Source organism: Pantherophis guttatus, chromosome 8, assembly GCF_059756535.1.
Source record: "Pantherophis guttatus breed Tessera chromosome 8, ASM5975653v1, whole genome shotgun sequence".
NCBI lineage: Eukaryota > Metazoa > Chordata > Lepidosauria > Squamata > Colubridae > Pantherophis > Pantherophis guttatus.
Window position 1 is genome coordinate 63,273,554 of NC_142070.1, and position 20,743 is coordinate 63,294,296.

Consider the following 20,743-nt stretch of genomic DNA (forward strand, 5'->3'; position numbering starts at 1 on the left):
AAAATGAAATTCAATGTAGAGAAAAGTAAGGTTTCAGATTTAGGCAGATTGCTTTACTGCCATGCTACTCATCTTTTTTAAAGAGGTAGAGTAGCTTATAACAATTTGGAACATATTGCTACCCCCCCTCCCAAAATGCAACATAAGACCAATATATATAATCAAGTGAAAGGTATAAAAGCTATCCTGCATTTAAATTATATTGTAATAAGAAATTCCAAAGATTTTACATATATCCTCCTAATCCATATTTTAACCAGATTTGCCTCCAACAGAAAACTGTGTACATGTGCAGATCTGTACATTGGGGAAACAAAACAACCACTTCATAAATGCATGGCACAACATAGGAAAACAAACCCATCAGGACTAGATTCACCAGTCCACCTACATTTAAAAGATAAGAGCCACTCTTTTGAAGACAGCAAAGTCCACACTTTGGACAGAGAGGACAGCTGGTTTGAAAAAGGGGTCAAATAGACCATCTATGTCAAAGTTGAACAGTCAACAAAATTTAACAACAGAGAGGAAGGAATACAACATCATCTATCTCCAGTCTACAAAACAGTCCTTTCAACAGTTCCAAGAAGGTGCCAACCCACTTGCACCACTCAAGTGACCCTGATGACACAGATAAACCTCCAGGTGGCCTTAACAACTTGCTAAAAGAATGCAAATAACCAACTGTCTGCAAGGAGTATAAATCCTTCCATTCTCCACCATCCAATCAGAGCTGAAGAAGCTTCTTGGATGAGAAGTGAAACATCTTCAAAGGAAAAATCAGAAAATCCAGTTGCCTCTTGAAAAAACACCTTTGGGCCATGCTTAGTAGTATAACATGACAACCATGCTAGTTGTGCATAAAATTATGTAAAAGATGTATGTAAACATTTTCCCAAATCAAATCTTATGGTTCTACAACTCCCTCTATAAAGTCATTTGATCAGCACAGCGGATTATGTGCACTTTCTTCAGAAATAATGCAGTTTCCCATTTCCTAATTTTGTTGCGACCTTTACCAAATTGCCTTGACCATGCAGGTTTGTAATAAATGTACACATTATCAATGCTGGAAGCATTGTTCTGCTTCTTTGCTTTCTAAATCATCTCACTGTTACTATAGTTACAATGGAGTAAGTACATTTAAAGTGTTTGCAGCACAATTTGACTAATGGATCTATCTGTCTTTCAGATCTATAACATAGCCTGGTCTTATCCTGGGGTGTTGGAGAAATTTATTTAGTTTACAGGATTGCAAGTCATAGTCTTGAGTGTATGTCACTATATTGCATGAGCACTCTAACTGATTGTAATTGTAGCAATGTAGACTCCTGATTGGCACCACTTCCCCTTGTTTTGCTAGTCTAGAAAGAATGCAGCCTGTTTCTCAGAGCAACTTTAGAATTAACTCCCTGTGTTCCAAATGCCATCCTTTGGCTGGAGGCAGGCATGATTAAGCTAAGGTTTATCTCACCTCACCCAATCTGTGCCTAAAAGTAAAAGGTAACCTTAGAGCAACTTGCGGTGTCACGTGACATATGGGAACTTTTTTTCCCCTTCGATAAACTAGGTGTGATATATCCAGCCCGCAGGCCTGGAGTTTGACAGCCCTGCCTTAGAGGGTTAATTCCCCCCCCCATACACATTCTTCTAAGATACCTATCTGGATCAAAGTAGACTGAAACCAATTGTCCTCTTTCTTTTGCATTTTGTATCATCTTATATGTAACTCATCTTCTTTTCTTCTGCACACAAATTTAGATATCTCTTCCCTATTGTTTAAGTTGTGCATCAGCTGCCAAAACAAGTATTGTCTGAAACAAAAACACCAGTCTAAGAAAGTTATTTATCTTTATCACAGAAATTCTCCCCAGCAAAGTAGCTTCTCCCATCTTAACATATCTTTTTAACTTCCATATCTTAATATAATTATTTTAAAATAACATACAATTCATATTTGTCCTAGTGTTACCAAATATTTTACCTTAATCTCAGTCTTAAAATCCATTTGCTTCATCAATTTTGTTTGATCTTATATTTTCATATTTTTGTAACATTTCCATCTTCTGTTATTAATCATAAAGCTTGCTAATGCACCAAATTATTTTAATCTGCCCATTAATATTTCAATTCTCTAAAGTGTCTTCCAAAACCAACATCATCTGTAAAACATCTTAGCTTCTTTTTTAAATTTTTGTTCCCACAATATTCTCATTTTGTCTTGTAATCCATTTAGTATTTCAAGAACCAAAATAAATAAAAGAGGGGGGAAATGGGCAGCAGTTTTTTTCCTCTTTGTATTTCACATGATTTTGTGAATCTCAGTTAGTGCTTTCTGTGACATGTAAACTGATCGTTTCCATTTTTTAAAACTCTCTCCAAAATTCATATTTTCTCAAAACAGGAAAGCCCAGTTCAAACTGGCAGTGAGAACAATCAACCAATAGAACAGCTTGCCTTCGGAAGTTGTGGAGGCCTTCAACAAGAGATTGGACTGCCATTTGTCAGAAATAATGCAGGGTCTCCTGTTTAGACAGGGAGCTGTACTAGATGACCTACAAGGTCCCTCCCAACTATGTGAATCTGTTAAAAAAAACTGTCAAAGGCCTGCTCTGCATCTAAGAAAATCAGTGTGGCTTATTTTTCATTATCTGTCCAAAATATTACAAAATGTCCAACACATTTGTAATGTTATTCTTGTAATGTTATTGTCCCTAAAAACCCACAATGATCCTCATGAATAAATTTCTTATTAAAGTCTTGTTAAAGTCAAATCTTGTCCCTCTAATCCTCCTATAGGTATTAGTGCTATATCAGCCACTAACTCTCCCTCTAAGATAGAGTTTGTTGTGTTTTGTACAGGTTGCAAAAATTGTCAAAACATAATTTAAAAAATCCATCTAGTCCATGCACTTTTCCTACTTTAATTTTTCTTGCAGCCTCAAAAATTCCCCTTGTAATTCTTGGTAAATTTTGTTTCTTTAGTGTTAAATGCAGGAAACCAGCATTAGCTCAGGGTATACTCTTTACAGAATTAATCCATATTTCTCTCATTTAGATTTTCACTATTTTTTCTAAATCTTTATACAAGTTAGAATAATATTGATAAAATGTTTTTCGTATGTTTTCAGTTGAGTATTGATTGGGAATACCTGGCATATCCTTTGGAATGCAGATGATGCCATATTATAGACTAAGATATTAAATGATTTATTGCAAATGTCAGATTTTATGATGCAACAAGATATATGGATCAGAAAAGCAAGATATCATACAGCAAGGTAATTGTGTTTGACAGGGAAAACAGTGAAAAGTTATATGTAAATACAAAAAAACCTGGAATAAGTAGATGGATTTGTGTAACTTTGTAGAATGTTTCCGATGGAAAATGGATAGAGATATTTTAAGATATGCAAATGCTTGTATAGTGATAATAAGCTTAGGTGGTCTGTTGCAAGAAAGTGGTCATAAAAGCATGTTATATAAAAGTAAGAGTTAATTATTTCAGGTTCAATGCTGTTGGAGTAATAAAGAGGGAACATCCAGAAAGAGGGAACATCCAGAAAGAAGAGATGAATCTATATGAAAAATATATATTCAGGTTGTTTGGTCATGTATAGAGAAAAAATTAGTCACAAAGCATGTGAATAAAGATGAAAGGTTGAGATGAAGAAATCTGTGTTTGGATATGAGATCTTCAAAAAAGAGCATTTTAAAAAATAAAAGGAAATGTCTGAATCAATGTTTCAGCATGATGAAAGCAATGACAGAAATATATATGGATATAAAAAGTTGCTGATTCCGTATGTTCTATCTATTTCTATTGTTAACCTGCATATAGTTTCTATTACATGCACTGACCTATTTTACGGGTATTTGTAAAATGTTGTTTTTCAGAATATTTTAATATGAGACTAAAGATTTTCAGACCTAGTTAGTGATATTGCTGGGATATGATGATGATGTTAGAGGTTTTTGGCACGTTCTATCTACTGGATTACTTTACGTAGTAAAAATGTTCTGCCTATCATTTGTGAAAATTTATTTATTTATGGAATTTATTTAGTGTGAACTGATAAAAATGTTTAGCCTCTCGATCACAATAAATTAACATTCTATTCTATAAATAAATATTCTATTCTATATATAAATAAATGAAATAGGAATAGAAGGGGAATTCATCAAATTTGCAGATGACACTAAGCTGATCATTGGCATCCTTCAGTCTCAAGAGACTATGGTATCATGCTCTGGAAAGACGTCTTAAAACAGCATCTAGTGTGACTAAAAAGGCCAATTCGAGAGTGGCAATCCCTTCCACACTTGAGGGCAGATACATTCTGTCCCCTGCTCATCACTAAGCTGATAGGAATAGACAATATCTCAGATGATAGGCTCAAAATCCAGAAGGATCTCAACAGACCTGAACACTGGGCCCGCTCCAACAAAATGAAATTCAATATAGAAAAAAGTAGTTTTACGCATAGGCAAGAAAACCCAAAAGTACAGGTACAGATTAAGTGAAACCTGGCTCAACAGCAGTAACCGAGAGAAATCTTGGAACAATCATTTAAATGTGAGCCAATAGTGTGTGGCAGCAAAAGCCAATGCAATTCTAGGCTGCATTAACAGAGGTATAGAATCAAGATCACGTGAAGTACTAGTACCACTTTACAAAGTCTTAGTAAGACCACATTTGGACTACTGCATCCGGTTTACACATTATAAAAAAGATGTTGAGATTCTGGAAAAAGTACAGAGAACAGCAACAAAGATAATTAGGGACTGAAGACTAAAACATATGCTGAATACTTGCAGGAATTAGATACAGATAGTCTAGTGAAAAGAAGAACCATGGGAGACATGACAGCAGTGTTCCAATATCTGAAGGGCTACCTCTTTTCCAAAGCACCAGAAGGCAAGACTAGAGACAACTGATGGAAACTAATCAAAGAGAAATCCAACCTAGAACTAATTGACAGTAAGAAGAATCAACCAGTGGAACAGCTTGCCTTCAGAAGTTGTAGGTGCTACACCACTGGAGGCGTTTAAGAAGAGACTGGTCCCTTCAACCTCTAATATTCTATTTGATTCTATTCAATTTTATTCTATTCCTAAAAATACCATAATAGTATATAATAAGTGTTCCATCTATAATAAACAGACTATCTTCAGGCCTATTGGTATCCATCTTAAAGTAGTACCTAGAAAAATATATTATTTAGTGAAATGTTGTTTCTAGTCAAAGGTGTATCCAGCTGGATGAACAAGACAGGTCATTGAGGTGATGAATTCTGTAATAATGTACCAAGTATAATGTGGTGCATCACTCAGCATGAAGTTTTTCTCAGAATTACTACAAGAAATGTTGATGAAAAAGAGCAGACTTGTGTAAATTCCTTTCACAAGTTGCCTTAGGTGTTACCACACATTCTGGGTTGCTTATAGCTTTCTCACTTTTCTTTCAAATTATTTTGGAGATCAATGTAAGCATCCCCCACCCATTCCCCCAGGATTCACAGCCATCAAGGTGAACGTAAACAAGTTGATTCTCTTTTTATTATACACATATCTAGAGGACTTCTCACTTTATGTTTCACTCAGTCTCTCTCTTTGACATTTCTATATTTCAACCATTTTTCAGTGCGTATATTCTAATTGTTTTTGCATTGCCGTCTCAAACAATGAAAGAAGAAAATCAAGAAGTTATGTCCCTATTGTTTTAATGTATTTTGTTTAACGGACAGAAAATACTACATTTTCATGGGGGGTGGGAGGGATCAGCAATCTGATTTGCTTTACCCTAATCCATCACTATAAGAAGTTTTGTTGCCTTTGTTTTAGCAATCCATATGCCATAAATAGGAAGGTGTTACATTAAAGATTGCAGAGATCTGTTTTGCTATTAGGTCTATAACAATTGAGTATAAACTTTTCCACCGAAAAAAAAATTCAAGGTGAGTTCACAGTTGCCAAATTGAAATTAAGAACAAAATTGTAGTTCATGTCCTATCACATTTAATCTTTAATTTTCAAATACAAAAAAAAATCTTAAAAAAAGAGAATTCTTATATAGCCAAGGGTGAGAGAAATACTTTTTTCTCATCTTATTTCCAGTAGCTCCATTTCAGATTTGGCCATCATGTATTTTCACTACACTAAGTAAGTGTGCAAATGGAACAAATTGTATTTACTTTTGTGACTGAAGTGTACATAAACACCTGCCACTTCCTTTTTCATTCATTCATTCATGCATTTATAGTACAGTTCAAATTCAAATAATGTTATTAACCAGCAGATAATATATATATATTTCAAGTAATATATTTTAAAAGTATAGAATGTACACAAAATTAATACATTCATAAGTAACTGCATATAATACCTATCCATATAAAAGGAATAATAAGGCAAAGCATCCATTTTATTATCAGTAGGATAATTCTGAAAACCACCTGTCAGCCTTCCAAGTAATGCACCCATAGAAAGCAGAACTCTGAGGCAGGCAGATTCCTCAAAGAACAATTTATTGGATACATCATATTGGCACAACTGGTGAAAGCCGACTCTGAAAGTTAAAAAAAATTAAAGCTCCCCCTTTTCCCCAAGTCACTGGTCATGCTGTCAAGGTGCTGGCTGGTTGCTTGGTTACTTCACTTCTCCTCTGGCCAGCCACCTGTTAGAATGTTCTTAGTTCCCACAGGAAAACTTTTTTGTTTTGGCTACAAAGCCCCATCTACCTATTTCCCCGCTCCCTGTCCCTTCTTCTGCTTTGTGGCAACCCTGAAACCTCCAAGATGGCCTCAGCCAGGTTCACTTCAGGGTTGACACAACCTCTTTATTGCAACTTTCCACTATTTAATTCAAAACACTCCCTGTCTACAGCTCACCTATATGCCTTACAGAAAAATTAGATGTTGCAAATATTTCTAACTTTTTATATCATGTAAACAATATTTCAGAATTACTTTCATGTTCTTTTTCACTCTTAATTTTCTCTCTTTTTCTTAAATGTCAGAATATTTTCTTCTGCAGTTTCTTCTAAAAGAAATTTTACATTGAACTGTGATGAATGGTTCATGACCTGGTCAGTTTATGATATTCCAGTCTAGCTCCACCATACATCATGAAAGGAAAGAATTTTCAACAATAAATAAATTTAACAAATAAAAATGCATACAGTTAAGTATAAGTACAGTGAAGTTTTCTGAGTTTGGATTATTCTCAAAGAATTATATCATTTGAGCTCACTCTTAATATACAAATATAGAAGGGGAAGAAACTATTCAAGACAGAATGATATACTTAGTAGTCAAGGAGAAAGGGTGTAAGTTTAAAAAGAAAAAAAATGAGCTTAGAATGTATATGGAAAGAGAGAATGAAGATATATGAGATAGAGTACTATAAGAAAAATAAGGTTTTGCCTATGAATGGGAGTTTTGTTAATTGTGTATCATTTGTATATGTAAAATAAATATATATATTATAATAACAGCATTTCAAGAAATATATAATGTTTCAAGTGGAGTTAATAATATACAAATCCCAATTACCTAGTGCCAAATTAATAGGTGAAATTATTTTTGTAAGAATAGATATTGCAATTTTTTAAACTGCTTTTTATATGATGAAATTAAGCTAAACAACACAAAGGCAAGAGATACTTAAGCAAATCAAAGTTCAAGTGTTATAGAGGAAAGAGAATTTTTAAATGGAATTATCATAAATTCAGTTATTCACCTAGTTATTCTTATTTTACTACTGAATCAGGCCTCATTCTCTTACATCAAATAGTACTTCATAAAGCACTGTCAAATCAGTGCTTTATTAATCAGTAGAGCATGATTATACCCAGGATATTAAAGACATAGTAAATAATGGAAGAAAGTATTGTGATATAGTTATCTACACTACATTGTTAAATGAACATTCTAAGGCTCAGTGTAGTACTAAAAATATATTGGCATACAGAAGGTGGGGAAAAAAACATACCTTCTTAAAAAGATGTTTTCTTCTTAATATTTATACAAAAAAGAAACCCTCAAAAGTTTAGCGATCAGAAAGTAACCTACAGCTGGAGATAGAACTTCTTTGGAAGCTTAGTGTGCATCAAAAGCAACTTCAACAGCTGCAACAGAAAATTGGAATTATAATTGTCACAACAGATTAGAAATGATACTGCGAACTCTCTGAAGCTACAGTATAAAATATATAGAATGGAATAAAGGAAATACTCTCTATAAAAAAAAACATTGTGTACACCGATTATTTACTGGGCTACATGAGATTTACCGTATTTTTCAGAGTATAGGACGCACCTGAGTATAAGATGTACCTTAGTTTTTGGGGAGGAAAATAGGAGAAAAAAATCTGCCTACCAGGTAGTCATCTGGCTAGCATCCTTAGTCTGGTCAGCTTCAGCACATTAGTTAGCTGGTTGCGTGCTCTTTTTATCCCCTGGTTGGGGATAAAAACCAGCTTCTAAAGCACAGCTGATTGTCAGACAGAGAAGCAATGAGAAAAGCAGGCGAAGCGTGGAAGATCGCTTCACTCGCTAGCGCCTGGTCAGGGCTGGAAAAAAAATTCTAAAGCACAACTGATCATCATGCGGAAGATCGCTTCACTCTCTAGTGCCTCGTTAGGGCTGGAAAAAAGGTTCGGAGTATAAGACACACCCAAATTTTCAGCCTCTTTGGAGGGGGGAGTGTGTCTTATACTCTGAAAAATACGGTACAATATTTGAAATCTGGATTCCAATTCCCTTTCAACCCTCAATTTTTTTTCCTTTATGAAAGTGATTCTGTTTTGTTTTGTTTTGTTTCTTTTTTATTTTATTTTCAAAATGTTTCTGAATATTTTCAGAATTATTTCATGGGAATTCAGAATCACAAGGTGTCACAATTATCTTGTAACTCATCTACCATATTTCTGCAGCCTTGATATAGGAAGATCTCATGGAAGACTTTTTTTCTTGATGTCTTTGCTTGGAAGTTCCTTTGTAATATAGAAAGTCATAGAATACCTTTAAAGATAAAATGGTATAATGAAAATAGTACAGCTAGACACAAACAGAGCTATTTCCTTGTTAGCAAGAATTCCAAATCCCATTCATAAGAATATAATTGAAATTTTCTTTATCCTCAAAAAATGTCTCAAAGATGTTTTGGACTGGACTGTTTTTTCCTTGAGGAAGAAAAATAAAATGTTTCCTTTCTCATCCATGAAGCTTCATCAGTTACGATGGACTGGATGGTGCAAGGAGGGGGTGGACAGATGGAAGAATTGTATTTCTTTGCAGTCATCTGGTTGTTAGCACTCTCCCTGAGAGCCCTTGAGGCCACTTGAGGGCTTATCTTTGCCATCAAACCCCCAAGAACAGATGTCTGCAAAGAAATACAATCCTTCCATTCATCACCACCACCATCTGGTCAGAACCCATCCTTCCATCTCTCCACCATCCAGTCTCAACTGTCAGTACCTATCCTTCCATCCTCCTTCCTGCCCCATCATGACTGATGAAGCTTCTTGAATAAGAAGCAAAACGTTTTGTTCTTCTTCCTCAAGGAAAAACAGTCCAGTTGCCTTTTTGAAAAAATACCTCTGAGACAACTATAATCTGGATGACTGAGAATCTCCATAAACATTCCTCAAAAAATATTTCAAAGTGATTTTTCTTCCACCTGATTGAATAACCAAATAGCAATGACTAAATGTTGTTCATTAAGTTTACATTTTCATCACAGTAATTGCCCCAGAACAATATCTTATATCAATATATTTTCTGATGGCATAAAGTTTTGAACTTTTATTCCAACCTATTTTGCTTTATGGCATATTTAATATTTGCTATTCTAAAAATAGTTGACTAAATGAGCTACAAAACAGTATGTGGTTGATGACTGGCACTGAACTGACTGATTTTATTATTTATATATGTAAGATATATTTTGGAAGTGGATGGTAATAAAACAATAGAAGGATCAGTTTCTTATTAGAGGAAATTTTTTAGCAATCAAAAGCACAATATATCAAAACTAGACAGCGAAATACACACTAACTCATCTTTTCAAAGAAAATGAAAAGAAAATATTCTTTACTTACTAGCTATAATAAATTCATCATAAGCAGTGCAGGCATCTAAACAATATTATTTTAAATTTAGAACAATAATGTAGCATGCTTGCCAAGAGGGATTGTTAGTATTCTGATATATTGCTATTATGTTAATAATGGGTTTTCCCTTTAGTGAGGAACTGTGGGAGTGTGTTTCCATTGTGATAATAAGTGATTATATTCTTTCTACAGCACAGAAGGTTTTATCTGAGGTGCATAATTCATCTTTTTGTCTGTACCCTTAGGATCCAAGTTTTTCTAGGTTCTTCCATGCTTCTTTCCATGCAGTTTTACCAGTCATTACCAAGTACATCCCAAGCCATATTGTTGGAGGCGGAAAGTATTCAGAGTCACCCTGAATCTTCCTACAGACTGTGGTCTCTTGTAGCAAAACAAATGGATATGAGCCATGCTAAGTCCATTAGGAGCACCAGGAAACAGATGCCTAATATTTTAGTTTGGATGTTTTTGTCCTTGGTATATCTCATAAATTGCTGAACGTATTTCTTTTATAGAAATGAAATAAATGTTCAAAGAACAAATCAAGCAAGTTATACAACATGATGGAAAGCCTCCATTCTGTTTTCTCCTCACATTGGGGAACAGAAAGTGGATGCAAGTCCTTCCTATAGAAAATAGACAGAAAGATAATTACAAAATATCAGTCTTCAAAGCATAGGCAAACCCTAACGATTTTAGTAGTCAATAGAATAAAGAGTTGAATATGATGGTGGGAATGACCTTGCGGAACAGGAGGAAGACCTGTTGCCTAGCCTGAAAGAATCAATGCTTCCAGTTTGGTCTAGTGGTTAAGGCACTGGGCCAGAAAGTGTGAGACCATGAGTTCAGTTCAAGTCCTACCTTAGTCATGAAAACCAGCTGGGTGACTTTGGGCCAGTCATTTTCTTTCAGCCCAATTGACTTCACAGGGTTGTTGTTGTAGGAAAAATAGGAAGAGGAAGATGTCTTGGATAGGTTCACTACCTTGAGTTGTTTTAAAAAATAATAAAGGCAGAATGTAAACAAACAATCAAATTGCATCTGGAAAAATTGGTAGTCTATCATCTCAGCCCAGTTATCATCATATATCTTTGTCTGATGGAGAAAACCAAGGATAATATTGTCCTATTATTAGTTCTTCAAATTTAGTTGCTTTAAAACACCTTTAGGTATTATACCTCGGCCTATACAAATTTGTTACCAAATTTCAAATTTTCATATAACAGAAATTAAAATAAATAAATAAATTGGGAATCATATTATTAACTATTCATTTTCATCAGTGGTGGGTTTCAAATTTTTTTACTACCAGTTCTGTGGGTGTGGCTTGGTGGGCGTGGCATGGCTTGGTGGGCATGGCATGGCTTGGTGGCAGGGGAAGACTACTGTAAAATCTCCATTCCTTCCCCATTCCAGGGGAAGGTTACTGCAAAATCTCCATTTCCTCCCGATCAGCTGGGACTCGGGAGGCAGAGAATAGATGGGAGCGGAGCCAGTCAGAGGTGGTATTTACCAGTTCTCCAAACTACTCAAAATTTCCACTACCGGTTCTCCAGAACTGGTCAGAACCTGCTGAAACCCACCTCTCATTTTCATGATGAATTTAACATCATTAATTTTCATTCTTTACTCTTACTTTGATTTTATTTGTAGTCTCTGGAATGCCATAAAAAACTAACTACAGCTCTTGGTCTGAAGCAAGTTGAGTATGCTGTTGTATGACTTAGGTTGTGGTAAAGAAGCCTACATTTATATAAACATATGTTGATTTCTGCTGTGATTATATTTATGCATGAAATGTTGAATCAGATTTTAATGCTTTCTTCCTTTTTCCACTGATTAATGTGTTGTGCATTACCACCTAACGTTAAATAAATGTTTACTTAACATTCTTCTGGTCAGCTACTCTGTCTGTTTTTCCCAAATACTTAGGGATTGAGATTGTGTTCCCCTAAAAATTAGTATAAAGTCCCAAATTTTATGATCATATTGGTTGCTTTTACACTAAATGAGCTATGAACTTGTTAATTGCTTTCAAAGATTGATTCATAGCCCACTGTTGCATATGAAGACCAAGTTTATGTCTGCTAAACTGGAATTTAATTCCCTTTATGTGTTTTATACAGAATAGTCATTAAATCATAAAAAATAAAAACACCTTTGTGGCATTGTACAGGTGGCCTGGGAGATTGGGGTGGGGTTTGAAGAGGGAATAATAGCTTAAGGCTTTGCACGGGAACTTCAGATTCTGCCTGACTTCTCTGCAATCTCTTTCTCTCAGTAAAAGTTTCCTTTTGAACTACCACCATTTCAAGAGTCATGCTTTCCTGAGAAGATAGCTGAGGCAGGTTATTAGGCGGAATTTGAAGTTCCCGCACAAAGCCTTAAGCTATTTTTGTCTCTTCAAACCCCACCCCAATCCCCCAGTCTACCAATAGCCAATACAATGCCGCAAAGGTGTTGTGAGAACTCTGAAACATTAGCTTGATAGCAGTTCACTCTCAGGATGCTGCAACCTTGGAAACAGCTGGAACTGGCTGGGAGGAAGCCCATCCATTGCACTGGCCACCCTGATCCCCGTGTTATAGCAAAAGCAAAAATATGCAAAGAATTTGCCTTCAAGAACTTGCCGCTTTCCCCTCCAGAATGGCAGCATCCCTATGGGGACCTGACAAGCAAAGGAGGGGGGAAAACATATTATTGGCCTCTTATCTGAAATAGTAACAGAATCATGGTACTTCCATCACTAAGATGGAAAATAGAGTATAATGATTCTATTCAAAGTGTCTGTCAAGCAAAAAAAAAAAGGAGGAGTTGACAAAATGTTTTTATGTGCTTTTTGGAGGAACAATCAAATATTAAATAGACCACCTTTCCTTAGGAATAGTAGGATAATTGGAAATACGGCTCAGCACAAAGCGAGAAGAATAAAAAAAATGGGACAAGAATTTAAAAAAAACCATCCAAAGTATTTTTAATAGTTTATGTAACTTTCTCTGTGCTAATATAACAAAATATTTCTTTCGGGATATTTTGTAGTTAAAATCAGAGGTGAAAACAATTTAGAAGAGTGAAAAAGTATTTCTATAGGTGGTATTTATTTGTTTCTTTGCATTGGATCAACATGCTGTCCTAGTTGTTTTTATTTCACGTAATCCATCTAAGTGAAAACATCACATGCACTTCCAACTAGAACCTAATAAAAGTCTGTGCTATTCACTTTCACATTCTAAAGCTTTGTGAAGATGCTCTCCCCAGCATGGTATGGTTACCCAGATGTCCTCAAGTGAACTGCTGTGGTATCTAAGTAACCATTTTTTTTCATGGCTCTTTTAGACAATCAAAAAAGCTTCAGAAGAACCTCACGCAGAGATATACAAGGAAACTGGCCTTGGATATCCCCATCTGAGGCTCATCTGAAGCTTTTTGATTGTGTGAAAAAGCTGGGGACAGTAGCTACTGCATTGATATTTTTAATTAAGTTGCACATAATTTGAATTTCTAATATGGGCCTTGCTATCTAATACATTTTGATATGAGAAGCAAGTTTGCATTATTTTATTCTCATAAAAATTCTAAAATTCCCAAATTTCTGACAATTGTGAAATAGGGACAACTGGCGGTGACAGCCAAATCTCCACAAGCTTGGAATGTACAAAGTCATCAGAGTGGCCACTGTAGGGACACTGGCACCTGTAGCAAATTGAAATTTTATACCCATGCATAGAAAATATTCATATGGAAAGAACAATGTATGTGCAAGTTATCAGAGACTCCAAATTTTCAAAAACATTGTAATGTTTTGTTCATACAGGAACCTTATTTTATCAATAAGATGTAATGCTTTTAAATATGCCTAAGGGGAGAATTGTTGGTCATTTAACTTCCAATAACTGATCAAAATAGGAAACTACTTCATTTAATAATTCAAGGGAGACTTTAAATTATAGAACCACTAAATACTTTGCTTTTTCTCTGTTGATTCTTTCTTATTGTTTTCCCATGTTTCTCAGGTGTTTCGGTCTACTCATGAATCATTCCAGTGGACTTTAAACATAAACTTTTATTTCATCTCTGAAAGTTTTTAATTGATTTTCCTCCTTATTCTGCATAATAGTCATATGTTACACCATTTGCTGACTATAATAGTCTGTAATGTTTTACTAATATCATTTACAGTATTCTGAACTAGATACAAATATAGCTAATGGTGCTTAATTCACAATAATTAAATTGTGTTATAATTTTTCTGTAACAAATATAATTGACTATAAATGGATTAGATTTCATTAATAACCTGGTACTGTATAGGTACATTCTTGTGATAATCTGTTTTGTCTAATAAATGAAAAAATAAAGGTATAAGTGATTATTTACTATGATAGCTAAGAAACAGTGGAGGTAAATAGTTATATTATTGTATAGTATTGTATTGTATTGTATTGTATTGTATTGTATTGTATTGTATTGTATATATGAAATAAGTTAGAATTTATAATTCCTCAGGAAATGGACAATGGCCTTCAGACTGCTAATCCAACCACCTGTCTATTAGGCCCATGTCATTTTTGGCTGATATAGAATAAGTCAGCGTAGGCTGTTATGGGCAAGCCACGATATGCCCATGTAATTAGTCTCCTTTAGCTACCAGGGGCAACTCAGGGTGTTGGTTATAATTTATAAAGTTCTTCATAGCATGGTAATTGGCAAACTGAGGGACCATTTAACTTGTCCTTTATGATCAGGCACAGATGGCATACATTAGTCCTCTCAATTAAACAGTATCATCTATTGGGAATCAGGAAATGGATTTTCTCTGTCGTAGTGCCTGTCCTTGGGAAGGGCGTCCCCTAGAGATCCTGATCTTGCATAAATGGGTTCTAAAAATCTGATCTACTTCTCCTATCCTGGGGCTAGAGTACATGGGGAGCCTCTTAAGAGAACACTTTGTATTAGGCTGTGTATTTTATTGCTCTTACTTGGTGTTTTTTTATTTGTTATGCTGTCTCTAACTTAATATGGTATACCAGGAGTCCCGTGTTGGTATACAATGCCATGTGCATGCATGTGCGCATAGTTCCATTGGTGCGACAGCAGGCAGGCATGCCTTCCACTCATGCGAATATAGTTTGGGCATAAGATGCTTGCACCCGCGTGCAAAGTTCCACTCACATGAGTGGAGGGCACTTGAGGGGTGGGCGGTTGTGTTCGTATGCGGAGCTCCACTCATGTGCACCAGCACCCTTCACTCAAGCATTTTCCGCTTGTGCAAGGGTAGTTTTAGGTGCACGCACACTTGCCCATCGCTCACGCAGCCTGATTTGAAACAGGCTGCAGCCCGGTAGTGGGCCACAGCCCATGGGTTGGGGAACCCTTTTGTATACTGCCCAGAATTCCTATGGAGTTGGGTGACTTCAGAAGTTTGATAAATAAATTAATAAAGTAGGAAAAAGGTCCCAAAATGAACATTATATTTAAAAACTAGTCATAATCGTAATAAGCCCCTGCTTATTCTCAAAACATTCCAATAAATTATAATTGCACAATAATAATCAGTTACTAGTATCATTGGTCTGGGCAAAAGCAAATAGTCCAAACACAGTAGATATAATCTAGATATTGCTCATAATATTTTAGAAGCAAATGTGGCATTTTCACCAAGAAATGTTCTTGCTTCATTTTATAGTATAATACATGTAAAAACTCCAGTCATCTTATTAATAATATGATAAATAATAAGCCAAATATAATATTTGGTTCCTCAACCTTTATTAGTATTTATTACCTCTTTATGAGTAGATCCGATGAAAAATGAAAACTGTTCTGCATTATTTGTGACCTTTTCAAAAACATATGAGCATGAATGATTTATATTACACTGAATCCTGATTCTGTTTACAGATATAAGGAATTTTTCAAAGCATTTTTGTAGTTCTGCTTCCATTGGTGCAGCACTAGCAGCCATAGCACCTGGCTTCCAAAATCCACTACAAGATTCTAAGAACCTTGATTTAATTGCTTCATTGTCTTCCCAGGGAACCTTCCTCCAAGTTCATAAGAAATCTTAAGTTCAAAATTACTTAGCTTTATCTATTTTCCCAGGCCTTATTTGTCTTTGGCTTACTTTATACATCATGATAAATAGCAATTTAAAAGGAGAGTGTATTTGATGCCATAATTAAGGTGCTGGACTAGGAATGGGGAGACTCGGATACTAGTTCCCGTTAGGCATAGAAGCCAGCTGGGTGACCTTAGGTCAGTCCCTCCCTCTATGTTCAAATCCAGATCCTGCAACAAGCTGGTTGATCATCAAATACCCTGGTCACACCATGCATTGATAGTTTTGTCGTAGGAACTGGGCAAGGTAAGTGCAAAAACAAGCAGTGCCAATAAAAGTAATGGTGCTGTAGAATATACTGAATGAGGACTTGCTAAATAAAGTAAATAAGTCCATGAGGAGCTGCTTCAGCCAATTTGAACATGGAATTAATAATATGGTTCAAAAATTAATTTCTTAGGAACTTTTCTTCTAAAGGCACTTCTAACTTTAATTATCTATGCAACTGGATGATATAAAGTACAGAGAATTTATATCTCAATTATTGCTTGTACCTTTTTCTCATTTATAAATGAAATTGGTCTAGGTCTTGTTCTGAAAATAGACATTATCTTTCAACAGATCTTTTAATGATCATCTTCACAAATTTATATTAATTAGTAGGCATTACACCGTATAAAGTGTCCAAGTTGCTCATAAAATAAGTTTTACCCTCTATATATTTTCAGTGTCTTTATATCTTTATACATTGAGCAGAAAGTAGTAAATATTTTACTGTTGTTATTATTGTTGTTATTATTATTTTCCTTACATATTTTAATATTCCATGTGAAAAATTAGTAGAGATGCCAGTGTGCCAGTTGATGTCAAAGATATTTCTGTGGGCTTTTTTGGTCCTACAAACTTATTTCAGCTTTCTGTTTTGGAGTCTGAATACCTATAAAAAACAATAATTGACATATTTTCTTTAAATGGCAGAATATAAATGATTACATGGAAGTTATTCATACAGATCTCTCTCAAGATCCCTCACCTTGTTTTATATAAAATCTACCTAATTTTATATCTGGAATTTAGATATGCCACTCATGCCTTTTTTAAAAAATGGCTTTTCTGTTATATTATGGAGATCCAAAAGTTTACATATGTGTAAAGAAAATATTTTGTGGTTTGAAAAAAAGTACATTTTATTTTGTTGTGTAATTTTTATAGAGAAAAATTTGCTCCAAATTTTCAAGTAAGATCAAATCTTACCTCTGTAATCTCTATTTATGAATAGCTAATACGTATAGTAACCTCTCTCCAAAATGCAACAAGTGTAGGGCACTGTAAAACAAATGTTTAAATGAAGCATTGATATCATTACATATCTACTCTATGATAACTTTTTATAGTATATAATAGAATCTAATAAATGCAAAGTATTATTTTTGTTGTAACCCAAGATCTATGTTTTTAGTATTAATGGTCACATCCTTTTCCATTTTCTAGGCAAAATAGGAATCCTTTATTGGTATAAAGTTTGAAATTCTTTCTTTTCAGCCATGAAAGTTTGCATACTAAATTGATTCAGTACCAACAAAAATTCATAAATGACAACTTGAGGGGTTTGGCGGGGGTTTCCTAGGTTGCCACAGGGTTCAGCTAGGATGTTGTAATACTGTAGTAAATCCTGCTGCTGATACATATTACCTATACAGTTACTGAGTCACAAAATTATACTAAGAGAAAGTCACTGCTGTATGGACCACATTTAAATTAAACCAATGTTTATATTCAACAATAGAGAAGTTTAAAGCTTTATATATCATGACAGTCAGTTTGGTGTAGTGGTTAAGGTGTCAGGCTAGAAGCTGGGAAACACTGAGTTCTAGTTCTGCCTGTGCTACTCAGTGTATGCTATTCCTGTATGCATCTTACACTCTGCCACCACATATTGGATTGTCACTAAGGCCTCTCTGCATAGACTGCACCTTGGATCATGTCTAGTGTGGTAGACTAAGGATTTGGTATGTCGTGCCTCTTGCTATGCTGCTATGATCGCTTTTTAGTCCAGTCCTTTCCAGCCACTGGTAGGATTTCCTAATATCTGCCACCTTAGCTATTGATAGTATATCCCATACAGGGTCTTGTTTTCCCAAAGCACTTTCTCTGCTTGATCTTCTTCTGCTGCTGCCTCAGAAATTATATCAGCAGTTCATCTTTGGGTACCATCTTACTGCTGTAGTTCTGGAGGCTCTGAGTTTAATCTAGGATAATGGCTTTGATTCTTTCCAGCTGATGTATAGATTCTGGGTGTGGGATTTGGGATTCATACATTCTGAAGAGCATCTAGGCCTTCACATCAGCAGTTTCCATATCCTTAGTAAAACAAAGGAAGAAAAAAAAACTATTAAATTCTTTCTACCTAGACATCATTGTTGGATTGATCAGTTCTCTCATACAGTATTTGTGGCTGATTGTCATGTGACTTCTATATGCATGCATATTCTTTATACAATTTAGAATTCAAGAAGAAAAAAAACATAGACTTTGGACAACTCAACCCCAAATGCTTTTAGGAAGAATGAAGCTGATAACGGGACAGAAAGTAGCCAACTATGTCCTTCTCTCTTTAGTCATGAGACTGGAATTCAGAGGTGGGTTTCAGCAGGTTCTGACCAGTTCTGGAGAACCGGTAGCGGAAATTTTGAGTAGTTAGGAGAATGTAGTCAATACGGTTAAGCAATCCTTTAAAGTGGTTTAAAAATAAGCAAATGAATGGTTGACTTTGCAGGAAATTTTTCCCCCTAGCATATGCTGAAAGTAGGCCAGCTGGACTTCAAACATCAGTCAGACACCCACACTTTCCTAAAAGCTAAACACCATGGATTTTCAGTGGGAGATGCACATCATTACTAAAGACATTAAATAAAAATTAGTGTCAACTGGTGATTTAAACATGAATACTTCTGTAAAATATTCATTAACACAGGGATCAGACTAGATTTAAAGAAAATATTAGAATTCTGTATTGACTGGACACTATTAATTAATACATCTCCTACAGATGAACAAAACAAAAAATAGTAGATTACTTTTTTTTAATTTTCTGTAAGTACTTCATGGTTTATTTGGACATACACTTTATATCATTATCTTGTAAATACCCAACCTCTTTTCAGCTTTAACTCCTTCAGTGATTAAGTAAGATGTTGCTTAGTTAAACCTATTTATCTTTCCACCCCTAAAATATTTCCTGTGTCTCTATTTCATTGCCTGCAGACTTGGATCTGATTGAAAATGTGTGGGGAGATCTCAGATATGCATTGTATGCAAAAGACTTAAGCATATTAATAATTGTAAATAGTAATAATATTTAAGAATATTAAGATTTTTTCTGTCCTATAAGAGTTCTGCAAATGGGGTGTGGATGGGGGAAGGAAATCCAAGGATGAGAAGTTTCCTATTTGGCTACAGGAAACATGTAAAACCTGTTATTTCTTCTAAAGGAGGTATTAATAAGATTGACTAAAGGAACGTCTGCACCTTCCACTTTCATGGTTTGTTATTCTGTAAATCTGTAAGCAATTGCAAATAAATGGAAAGTAAGCAGGCTTTGAAAGATATCATGTTTAACTTTTACCATACTGAAGTTATGTCAGCTTCTGTTGATTTATAGATTCAGTTTGATACAGAGTACATAAAGTTTCTTATACAACTCTAGATCCAGATTCAATTTAAATTCTGAAACAATTTATTATAAGACTTGAAATATTTCCATTTATACTATAGAGACTCATGGGAAAAAAGTTCTGAACATTTGCAGAGTATTTACATTTGTGGGATCCCTTGTGAGATGAAGAAAGTAAGTGTGTGTATGTGTGTAATATATATGTGTGTGTAATAGTAAGATATATATATCTTACTATTCTCTTACTTACCTACTTCCAAAATAATTATTTTGGAGTATGATCCTTCCCTTTCACCCCCATGCAGTAGAATGGGAGGTCTTGCCCAGTTTTTTTTTCCCAAAATGAAAGAAAACTGTTAGATAAATTCTTCCTGCATCATCTTCTAAAGAACAGCTTGCTTCTGGCATTGGAAAGAACACAAAAGATGCCACATTTAGACTGCCTAACCATAAAAAGAGAAAATTATTGAATATAACATCGGATCAAACTAATACATATTTGCATAATCCTTTTAGGGCACAGTTATTCTGACTGTGAAGACTTCTTTTCTACAGTGGGTATGAATACTTTAACCTGAGTATGACTTGCATGTTGAACATTTTAAAAATACTGTTTCCTAAGGTTTTATTTTAGTCCTCAGTTGCAATCAAATATCACATTACATACATGGATATAGAAACTTAGCAACAAAATAACAAAGGTACTCTATTGAACAGTAAGGATTTACAAAGTGAGGGTTGTTGACTTCCTGGTATGAAAATAGATCTTTTCTGGAAACACCATAGAGCAGGGGTGTCAAACTGGCAGCCAATGGGCTGAATGTGTCACATGCAGGCTACTCCCACTCCAGCTCCGCAAAGGGAAAAAACATTGCAATACGTTATGTGACGGCAACGTG

The 20,743-nt window shown here is 35.0% G+C and overlaps 1 long non-coding RNA gene across 2 annotated transcripts; it reads right to left on the minus strand.

Moving 5' to 3' along the window:
* Window positions 1–8,803: 8,803 nt before the first annotated feature.
* On the minus strand, window positions 8,804–20,272 carry LOC132711534 (uncharacterized). Of its 2 annotated transcripts, none has more exons than XR_015729160.1 (3): window positions 20,095–20,272; window positions 10,975–11,097; window positions 8,804–9,022 (listed from the first exon to the last, which is right to left on the minus strand). It is a non-coding gene; the product is annotated as an uncharacterized LOC132711534 (long non-coding RNA). The 2 variants fall into 2 exon arrangements; XR_009622412.2 differs by lacking the exon at window positions 20,095–20,272 and adding an exon at window positions 17,426–17,490.
* Window positions 20,273–20,743: the final 471 nt, after the last annotated feature.